At 45.8% G+C, this 9,691-nt stretch overlaps 1 protein-coding gene across 1 annotated transcript in view; it reads left to right on the top strand.

Annotated features, from left to right (window-relative positions):
* The first annotated feature begins 3,578 nt into the window (after positions 1-3,578).
* The window catches only part of SLX4 (SLX4 structure-specific endonuclease subunit), a 28,719-nt gene continuing 22,606 nt past the window's right edge, over positions 3,579-9,691 (top strand). The window contains exons 1-2 of the mRNA XM_066198393.1: positions 3,579-3,622; positions 8,729-8,831. The gene's annotated coding sequence lies outside the window, so the exon portion shown is untranslated. The remainder of the gene's footprint in view (positions 3,623-8,728; positions 8,832-9,691) is intronic.

Raw genomic sequence — 9,691 nt, 5'->3', positions numbered from 1 at the left:
TAAGTAAAGTCTGCCATAAGTCCTGGCCAAAATGGAAGAGCTGGCAGGAGCACAGGGACCAAAGGCTTCAGTAAGTACTTAAATTTGTAGAGACTCTTGATGGTGTCATTGTTCAATCTATTTACAGCAGCAGGAAAGATGAAAGATTAGGGAAAGAAGCAGAGTTCCCTCGTCTTTTAAAATCCACATGGCAAAAGGTATTGTAATGAATTGTCCATTAAACATCCATCCAATGTTATTCCAAATGTCACGACAGGATCTGCAGGGGATTTGGGGTCAGTTAATCCAGAAGCAGTCTGAGGAGTCAAGCAGAGTTTGTTCTCCTTCTGCAGCCCAAGTAAACGAGGCGTTACTGGGATTAAAACCCAGCCCAGACCTTGATCAATCAACCAGTCCTTCATGGAACTGTGCCACGTTAAATCCTTTGAAATGTGGGAAGCCAGAGCAGTTGCAGGAGGGAGAGAGAGATTCAGCTGCAGTTTTGTTTCACTGATGCCTCTTGATCCCTGGACTTGTTCTGTCCCAAGTAGTTTAGCAAGTAGTTTAAAAAACAAGTGTTCAAAGTTATCTTGCAACATGCTTCAGGAAATCAAAGGGCAGGGATTAGGTTTTTTTACTGGGAACTGTATTTGAACGTGTTTAGAGATTCTTTAATGCCCAGTGCCCTGGCTGAATGATGGTGATTCTTCTTGGAAATGGTAATTCATTTCACTTTCCAAGAGAACCAGATGAATTTTGGTTTATACCACTCAAACTCATGCCATTTGAGTTGCTGAATGGAAACTTGCTTGTTTTCCTGGCAGGCTTACAGGAGGAGATGGGTATAGTGGCCTGTACCATCCCAAAATTCACACTAGGGAGGAAAACAAACCAAGCTGCTCTTGAGGAAAATACTGCATTTTTCTTTGTTTGGCCCTTTCAAGTCTCTGCTGAGTTTACACTGAGCTCTGTCATCCAGAAGGGAGATTAACACAATAAATTGATGCAAACCCAAACTTTCCTCATTGGACTTGGCTTCAGTGGCTGCTTCTCTGATCACAGCTGACCTGATTTGTCTGAAAAGCTTAAAAAAGTTAATCTGAAGATGCCAAAGAGCCACCAGTGCTACAAGTCTTAACAGCAAGCAGGGGATCTGCTCTTAAACAGAGCAGAGAGAAAGTGAAACAGAAATTTTGAGCAATGCTAACTGCAGCACACTGGGGATGAATATGCCCATTCTGTATAAGATGTAATTTGTTCATGTTCATGGATATGCAGATAATCATATTTACTATGAATCCCATTGCACAGCGAATTCCAGCAGTTACTTTTCATGCCAGCAATAATGTTCACAAGTCCCATAATCGTTGTTTTCTGCAGAGACAACCCAGAGCCACAGTGTGACAATAAATATCCTGCCTCTCACAGCGTGCAGCCCAAGTGCTGCTGTTTCAGGGACCTGCCTGCATCTACACAGTTCTAATTCAGGAGCGAGTACACATTAAATTAAGCCAAAATTTTCATTCTGGAGCCTCAGACATTGGAGCCCTGAGCCTTATCTGATAGAGAGCAGTTCCCTGGGGAAAAGTGAATTATTAAAGAATTGGAAGTGTAAGTCCAGTCTGTCTCAGATCAGCAGCCTGATTTTGGAAGAGCAGCTTCTCCTGGCAGTACCTGTCACTGTGGCTGCATCCTGCAGCTGATGTTGGGTACAAATAGTGACCAGTGATTAGGAATGGCCTTGAAATGTCCTGTGAAAAAGATGCCCATTTGGTAGCCAGGATGGACAATTAAGCGCCCATGCTTTTGGATGCATCTTCAGTGTAAAAGCACTTCACCAGTGCTTCACCAGTTCAGTTTAGGGCATTGTGCAACGAGATGTTCCTGTGCCTTGGTGTGGTTCCTGTGTCTTGGTTTGGAACTGGAGTATTTTCAGTCTTTGTGCAATGGGCACTTGAAAGTTCTTGCAGGATTTTCTTCAGAGGGCTCCTAATTCCCGTCAGTGATACAACTTGAGCAAGAACTTGAATAAACCAGAAGTGTTGAAAGACACAAGCCAAAGGATTTCTTCACATCAGATTTGCACTGACAGGGGCATGTTACATCTCCAGGGGAGATTCACTGCAGAAAATACACCCCTCAGTTCTGCCAAAATAACCATTCTCTGCTTAAAATTCAAGAGTTTCCAGCTAAAATTGTTTGAACAGATTAAAAATTAAATTGCCTTGCTGGAAGTGAAAACTCACAGTGCCCCAAAGAGCTTATGTCATTCTAAAAGTTGTAGTTTGTTCTTTTTTCTTAAGGATTCCAAACAGGCAATGCCATATCAGCCTCAGGTTCTTTTGCTGATGTCAGGTTATGGAGTGAGATGTAATTGTGGCACAGTGTTATGTGTGAAGGAGACATCATATTGTTCTCCATTAGCACTGATTTGTAGTTATTAGTGAAGTGCCTGTCTTGATGTTTTTGAAGCTCCAGTGTGTTCTGTGTACCACTAAACCTCTTTACTCTTTTATGAAGTGTTGCTCAGGAGTGATTTTGGTTCTTGCCACAGCCAGACTACGCATTGAGAAACAAGTCCTGATTTCAACACTGAAATCGTAATTTCAAACACGCATTCAAAATGCAGATCCTCCCACCACATCTCAGGCGATTTTACACCTGCAAACCTTCAGCCACAATAGGCTAACGATTTGGAGGAAATTATTCTTGATCCTGACTCCAAGGTGATACTCACTATGAGGACCCTGAACGTAGTGGGGAAAGAGCACTTGTTTTCCTGTTCAACTCCCGGGAGAAAAAAGCATAAAATAAAAGGCAATACTCTTTTGACAGAGAAGCTTGGGGAAAGCTTGAGCTATGCCACTGCTCACCGTGAAATTTCAGTGTTTCCATCAGTTTCCGTATGAGCAGCACAGCATTGACTACAACCCCAAAACATTACAATTGTAATGGGCTTCAGCTGCACAGCCGGGACAAGTGTGCCTGAGGTTTTAAGGCGGAGACAAGTGATTTCAAATAGCAGTTCCCTGCTAACGAGCAGGTGGTGTGTATTTCTCTCCCAACTTAAAAATGATATATATATAGATAAATAGATCGATTTCTATATATTGAAACCCCTTAAAAATACGAGCGAGCCGTGCTGTACCATATGCTCTCCCCTTTCGGTGGTGTTCCGGCCATTCGCCTCAGCGAAAGACGGTACCAAGGACTTGATCAAATGTCCCCCTCACGGCCGGGGCCGGGCTCGCTGGGGGCGTGAGGCGGGAGGTGGTGGCCGGGCCGCCGCCGCCCGGTCGGAGAGAGAGGCTCAAGCTGATCTAGTGGGGCGAGGAGGGGCCGCACCCCGGACCCCCGGCCCCGCCGCCAGCACGGGAGCAGCTCCCCGCCGCCATGAGGGGAAGGGGAGGGTGGGGTGGACGGGACCGGTCTCTATGACAACCAGTGGCGGGAAGCCGGCGCGCATGCGTAGCATGAGAGCCCTGTCAACGTCCTCCGGCCGGGTCTGCGCATGCGCCCCGCGCCTGCAGCGCGCCGAGCGACACGGCTGGCGCCCCGCGCATGCGCTCCGGCCGCGCACCGAGGCTCCCCGCCGTGGCGGTGGGGCGCGGGCAGGGCCGCCAGCCCGGGCCGCGGCGGACAGGTGGGTGGGCGGCACGGCCGCGGCGGCGGGGCCTGCCCGGGCTGGGGCGGGCCGGCGGGAGGGAAGCGCTCCCGACGGCGGCGGGCGGGAGTGACGTCATGACGCCGGCGCTTTCGGCGCGACGCAGCGCCGCCTGGTGGCGGGGAGGGGGTGGCATTGGAACCGGAGCTGGCCTCGTCCCGCGCGTGACGTCACTGGTATGGCGTCGGCTGTGTGATGTCATCGGTGATGTCATCACACGGGCGCAGAGAGCGGCCCCGGTGTGGGGCTGAGGGGAGCCCAGGGCGCGGCCGGAGCTCAGCCCCGGGGCAGCACCCGGGGACGGACGGTACTGAAGGATGAAGCTCCATCCTCGGTGTTAGCGTGCCATCAAAGGCACAAATTCGGGCATGAGGCAGAGGCAGAGCTGTTCAGGGTGAGGGGGCGAGGGCGTCAGGGTCCGAGCAGCTCTTATAGCCCCTAGGTTTCGTTGAAGACATTTAAGGTGTCCGTCTTCAAAGCAAACTTCTTTCTGGCAGTGTTACCAGGGAAAGCAATTCTGATGCGTTTGTCAGTGCTTCCTGAAGCAATTAGAATTTTATCTGTTGTTTCCAGGTTCAGGGGCACAAGGAGCAGCATAGTCAGAAGGTGAAGAGGGTCTCTGGATGAGAGCCTGGAGCCACAGCACAAGGCGGGGAGTGGCTCACCACTGCCCGAGGGCAGGGTTAGATGGATTTTGAGAAGAAATTGGTCCGTGGGAGGGTGGTCAGGCCCTGGCACAGGGTGCCCAGAGAAGCTGTGGTTGCCCCATCCCTGGAAGTGTCCCAGACCCGGTTGGACAGGGCTTGGAGCAGCCTGGGACAGTGGAAGGTGTCCCTGCCCATGGCAGGGGCTGGGAATGGGATGAGCATTAAGGTGTCTTCCAGCCCCAGCCACTCCATGATTCTGTGATGTGCCTTGAAGGGAGCAGTGTCAGCTGCTTTACTGACACTTGGCCCCTGATCCTGCAGACGCCCAGGTTAAAATGCTTATTTTAACCATGGAGCTTTTAGATAAAGCCAAAATTACAGCTGGGCAAAAGCAGTTTGACTCCAGTAAAGCTAAAGGCAGTGACATTGGCTGTTGCTCAGTCTGTTGCCTCTGTATGAACTCTAAAAAATCACAGACTGGGTTTTGTGTACAAGAAAAGGCCCTTACATGCTTGGCTTTTGTGTCTGTTTAAAATACTGTTCTTGCTGTTCTGGTCCCTTCTTTCCCCTTTGATTTTGGTGCTTGGATTAGAACAGTTATCTGGACACCAGTAAAGATGTGTCAGAGGCAAACTGGAAACTGAAAGTGAAATAATTGTTACCATAAGCTTTACATTTGGAAGAAAACGGGCCTTAAGGTCTTTTGACTCTTTGTTTTTCCCACTGGGTCTCTTTTCATGACATGCAGAGTGTTGAGGGGTTCAGTGTAGCTCTTGTGTGTGATTTCAGCTGAGAAGAGAGCAAGTTATTCATTGTTACAAATTAATGAAGTGTTAGTGTAAAAGATGCATTATCAGGTCACCTGAAGAAATCCAGCATGAGTTTGGTCACCTTTTCAAAGAGATCGTCTTCCTGTTTTACAGAAATCAGGATCCTTTGTTTAATTTCACTTAAAGTTTGGCTTCAACATAATCACAAATCAGAAGACATGACTTTTGGGAAAAAATCAGTAGAACTGACCTTGTTTTGAGTGAATGCGTGCTTCAGAATAACACTGCCTTCTTGGAAAGGAATGGCTTCAGTGTTTGACATGGGACTGTTCTTACTTAATTTCTACTTTTCATTAATTATTCTGTTAATCTTCTTGCCACAAATATCACTGCTCCATTCTTGATCTACAGAATGACACAATTGGCTGACATGGTCACAGTTCTCCCTGCTGGGGTGGAGTCAGGCACCTGGGACGAGGTCACATTGTGCTTTGGAAGAATGATGGGCTGTCCAATGGTTCCCTTTTCTGACAGCTTGATCCTGGTATTTGGGGTCTCTCCTAACTCATTTCCTAGGGTAAAAAACAGGGAAACAGGACAGACAGAGAGTTAATCCCTGTGGGGTGGCAGGAGAAATGTAAGTGCTCAATGACAGCTGTTTGCAGCTGCATTTTGAAACTTGTCTCGCTGCATTGTAATAATTTTGAATGCCTTGTATTGATTTTGTTGGATTTTCATTAATCATGTTGTCCCTTGATGCTCCTTTAGTGGTTTACAGAAGAATTACCCCTCTGATAACACCAAGAGCTCTCATTATTAGCTGAATGTAGGTCTGGGTTTTTACAAACTGTGTTGATTTGGCTTAATTTTATTATCCTTCTTTATTCATCAGTTCCCTTATAAGCCCTTTCTTTATCAGCCTGGTGTTGAGCTCAGTCTGCAAGATAGGTGTTTACTTCCCTAACTGTCCCTTCTGAAAAATCACAGTGACTTCTGCTTGCAAATGATCTGTTTCTGTTGACAGAAACACCTTCAACAGCTGCTTTTCAGTGTGCTTTGGATTCCTCCTAAAATAGGCTGCTTTCAGCACCAGCAGGGGATGGATATTCTGGGAATATTTAGTATTTGCAGGATTAACAGTTCCATGGTTTGAGGTAGTGGCCTCGGTAGGTTTTTCTTCTTGGTTTTCATGTACACCAAAAAAGGTCTTTTTTGAAAGTCCTTAACTTTTTCTGACGAGGTAATTTTACCTCCTGGTTTTAATACATTGCGTTGTTTATATTCTTTGTTTCTATTCAGAATCCAATTCCATCACCATGATATTATTTTACATCTTTGTTTCTATTATCACTCTGATTACTTTTCTTTCTCTGAAAACTAAGCGAGTTTTAATCAAGTATTGTGCTTGATTGTATTGTTCTCTTTATTGATTTTTGGGGCCTCTACTGAAATGTTTTTATTTGATCCTTAAAATCAATTGTATTATTCTCTTAAAATTAACAACTTGTTGTTTTCAGTCAAACCAATTTGATTTTTGCCTCACCGGCTGCTTCTGTTTGTGATTTCTGTGCTGCTGTGTTTGCATACAGCCAGGGGCATTTGCACCTGAGTGACCGTTAGTTTTTTATTTTTCTTTTCACTTCCCCTTTATCCTTCCAGAGGAGATACAAAGTGAATTTTCTATTCTGGGGACATGTTGGCAGAGGGACACTTTGTTGTGTAAGTAATGATTTAAAATTCTGTCTAGAGTGTGATAGGTTTTTTAGTGACTTTGAAATGCTTTGCCTTGTGAACAGGGGGAGGTGTATCCCTGAACAGAAATGTGAGGACCGAAGGGATATCAGATATGGAAGTGGGTGGTGCCAGATGGACGCTGATGCTGGTCCCTGCTAAGATTGCTCCTTGGAATCTCAGTATGGTTTTCCTGCCTAGCATTCCCTTGTTTGTAGAGACTTGAATTAATTTCTCATTTCCTTTTTTCTGCATCTGGTTTTGTTACCCTTTTCTGGCACAGGGAAGCTGGCAGAGACCAGGACAGGAGACTGTACCCTCTTTGGATTCCTGTTTTGCACTTACATTTGTTCTCTCCTCAGAGAACAAGCCCTGTTGTCCTCAGTGTTACATTTTTTGCCCTTTTGCAACCGCAGAGACCCTGCACTGTACAGATGCAGTGTCATGTGTTTATAAAGTAGTGATAAAGGTGTTGGTTAGTGCAGAAACCTGCAGGGAACTGGCTCTAGTGAAGAATCTCTAAAAGGGTGGAAGATAATGTGCTTTCTCAGAAGTCAGGCTGTTGACATGTAGGTTCTTCTCCATCAGGAACTGGTAGAAAGATTTTTTGATACGAGGTTTGGTCTGGAAGAATCCCTAGACACCTCCTCCTGGTGTGGTTGCCAGAAAAAAAAAAAAAAAACACTGCAGAAATTCTTCCCTTTTGCAGTATTTGGTCTGGCTTGGCTGGAATTTTTATCACTAACCCTCAGACTTTGGCTGCAGCTTCCACAGAAGGAGAGGAAGGGGATGAAACTTCCAGTGCCAACACCCAACATGGTGCATCCCATCATCCTGCTCCTACCGGTGCTCCATAATTAGTGGGATCATCCAGGCCCGGGCAATTAGCTGATTTCTGAAGACTGAGGTGAAGCTGGAGGAATGGGTGGGGGGAAAAGGGGACTTCCTTTGGACTCACTCCAGCAGGTCCATGTCCTTCCTGTGCTGGGGACCCCAGACAACAATTCAGGTTTTGTTTTTGCCTCACTTTCTAATGTTCAATAATCCCATTTCCCTTAGCATTTCTGGTGAAATACAAGAGATTGCTTCCAAGGCGCTTTCCCGGTTTTGGAAGTATAAAATGAATTTTTTCTTTCAAGATGAGGAATTGAGGAGGAGGTGTCCTGAGGCAGCACTGTGGTGCTCGGGAGGGGAGAAGGTATCTGCTGTGTGCAAGTTGCGGAGGCCTGCCTAGCACTGATGGCCTGTTGTAGCCACGGTGATGACATATTCCTGGAGGCTGAAATGGCAGGAGAATCGTTCCTGGAACAGACAGACAGTGTAAAGGAGCAAGAGAGCAGGCCCAAATGTGTGTTTGAGAGCATGTCAAGTTGGACTGCTGGTGGAAAAATGTTTTCAGGGGTTAAAAGAGAGGCTGCTCTGAAAAGTGGGAGGGTAACAGATGTTTTAGCTGTTTGGGTTTTTTTAAGGGTTTTATGATTTAACTCAGTAATTACAAGGCAGTAAATTGAAGGCATGTAATAGGTGCATACTTTTAAATCATAGAATTACAGAATGATTTGAGTTGGAAGGGACTTTAAAGATCATCCAGTTCCACCCCCCTGCCATGGGCAGGGACACCTTCCACTATTCCAGCTTGTTCCAAGCCCTGTCCAGCCTAGCCTGGAACATTTCCAGGGATGGGGCAACCTGTTCCAGGGCCTCACCATCCTCACAGGGAAGATTTTTTTCCCCCATATCCCATCTAATGCTACTCCCTGGCAGTGGGAAGCCATTCCCCCTTGTCCTGTCACTCCAGGCCCTTGTCCAAAGTCCCTCTCCATCTTTTTTGTAGGCTCCCATCAGGTACCTATTGAACCTGATAAATTGTATAAATGATCATCAAGAGCAGTCATTTCAAAATACACTGAATCCATCCTTTTCCCTCCATTTTCCAGGTTCCATCTTTCATTCTTACCAGTCTTGCTTTGTACCATTTTGCTGACCCATGTTTACTTGAAGGGCACAGCTGGGCTTTAGATTTGGCATCTCAGCAAACAGGTAAGTGCTGCTGATTATTTTATTTGTGATTCCTTGAGTCCTAAAATCTTCCAAAATGAATATTATACTGAAAGGAATTACTTTCAAAGTAATTTCTTTTTGAGCTCAATAAACTGGTGCCAAAGCTGGTTGTTTGGGGCAGCAATAGCAGCAGCTTCAGAAATACTGAGATGTTGAACAGAGCAAGGAACCTGTAAATGTGGGTCTGGAAAGGGAGGAGTAAGACAGGTAAATTCTCAGCTTTGCATCATAGGTGTGTCTGATCTGCCTGGGACACTGAACATTGATAGCAAATGCCAAAGTACTGATCTATTTCAAAGTTTAATATCAGGAACTCACCATAAATAATCCAGCAGTACAGATGTGTCTGAGGTATTTAAAGCCACGTAGGATGTGAGACTTGGGACTTCTCCACATGCTGTCTCCTCCTTAGAAGAAGATGTTCAATTTACAGGTATAACTACACCAGTGCTCTGTCCAGAAAAAGTAAATTTATGAACCAGCTACATAAAACTTTTGTTTCTCTCTAACAGAAAATTACTCCAAAATTCACAGCAAAATAGTCTGCAGGTCTGGGAGCCTGAGTTTAAAATAAATAAATCCATTAGCATCTGTAATTGCTTATAGGAAAGGCTGACCCATGGGAGTGTGTAACCAGCATTCCTCAGCCTCTCATGTCTGCAGCCAAGCCATTTGAGAAAACAATCTCCCATGTGTTTTTCCTGCTGAGTTTTGCTGTGCCCAGAGCTTTACTGGAGTAACTGGACCACAGCTGCTGGCAATCCAAGTGAAACACTCTGGTTCAGGTTTGAAAGAAGTAGGTTTTGGGAGCAATATAAAACCCCTGGTGAAATATCCAG

This window comes from Chamaea fasciata, unplaced genomic scaffold, assembly GCF_029207755.1.
Source record: "Chamaea fasciata isolate MVZ Bird 193981 ecotype frontalis unplaced genomic scaffold, bChaFas1.0.hap1 SCAF_16, whole genome shotgun sequence".
Classification (NCBI taxonomy): Eukaryota; Metazoa; Chordata; class Aves; order Passeriformes; family Sylviidae; genus Chamaea; species Chamaea fasciata.
Note: the sequence above shows the minus strand (reverse complement) of the source record. Positions and strands in the feature narration are given on the sequence as shown.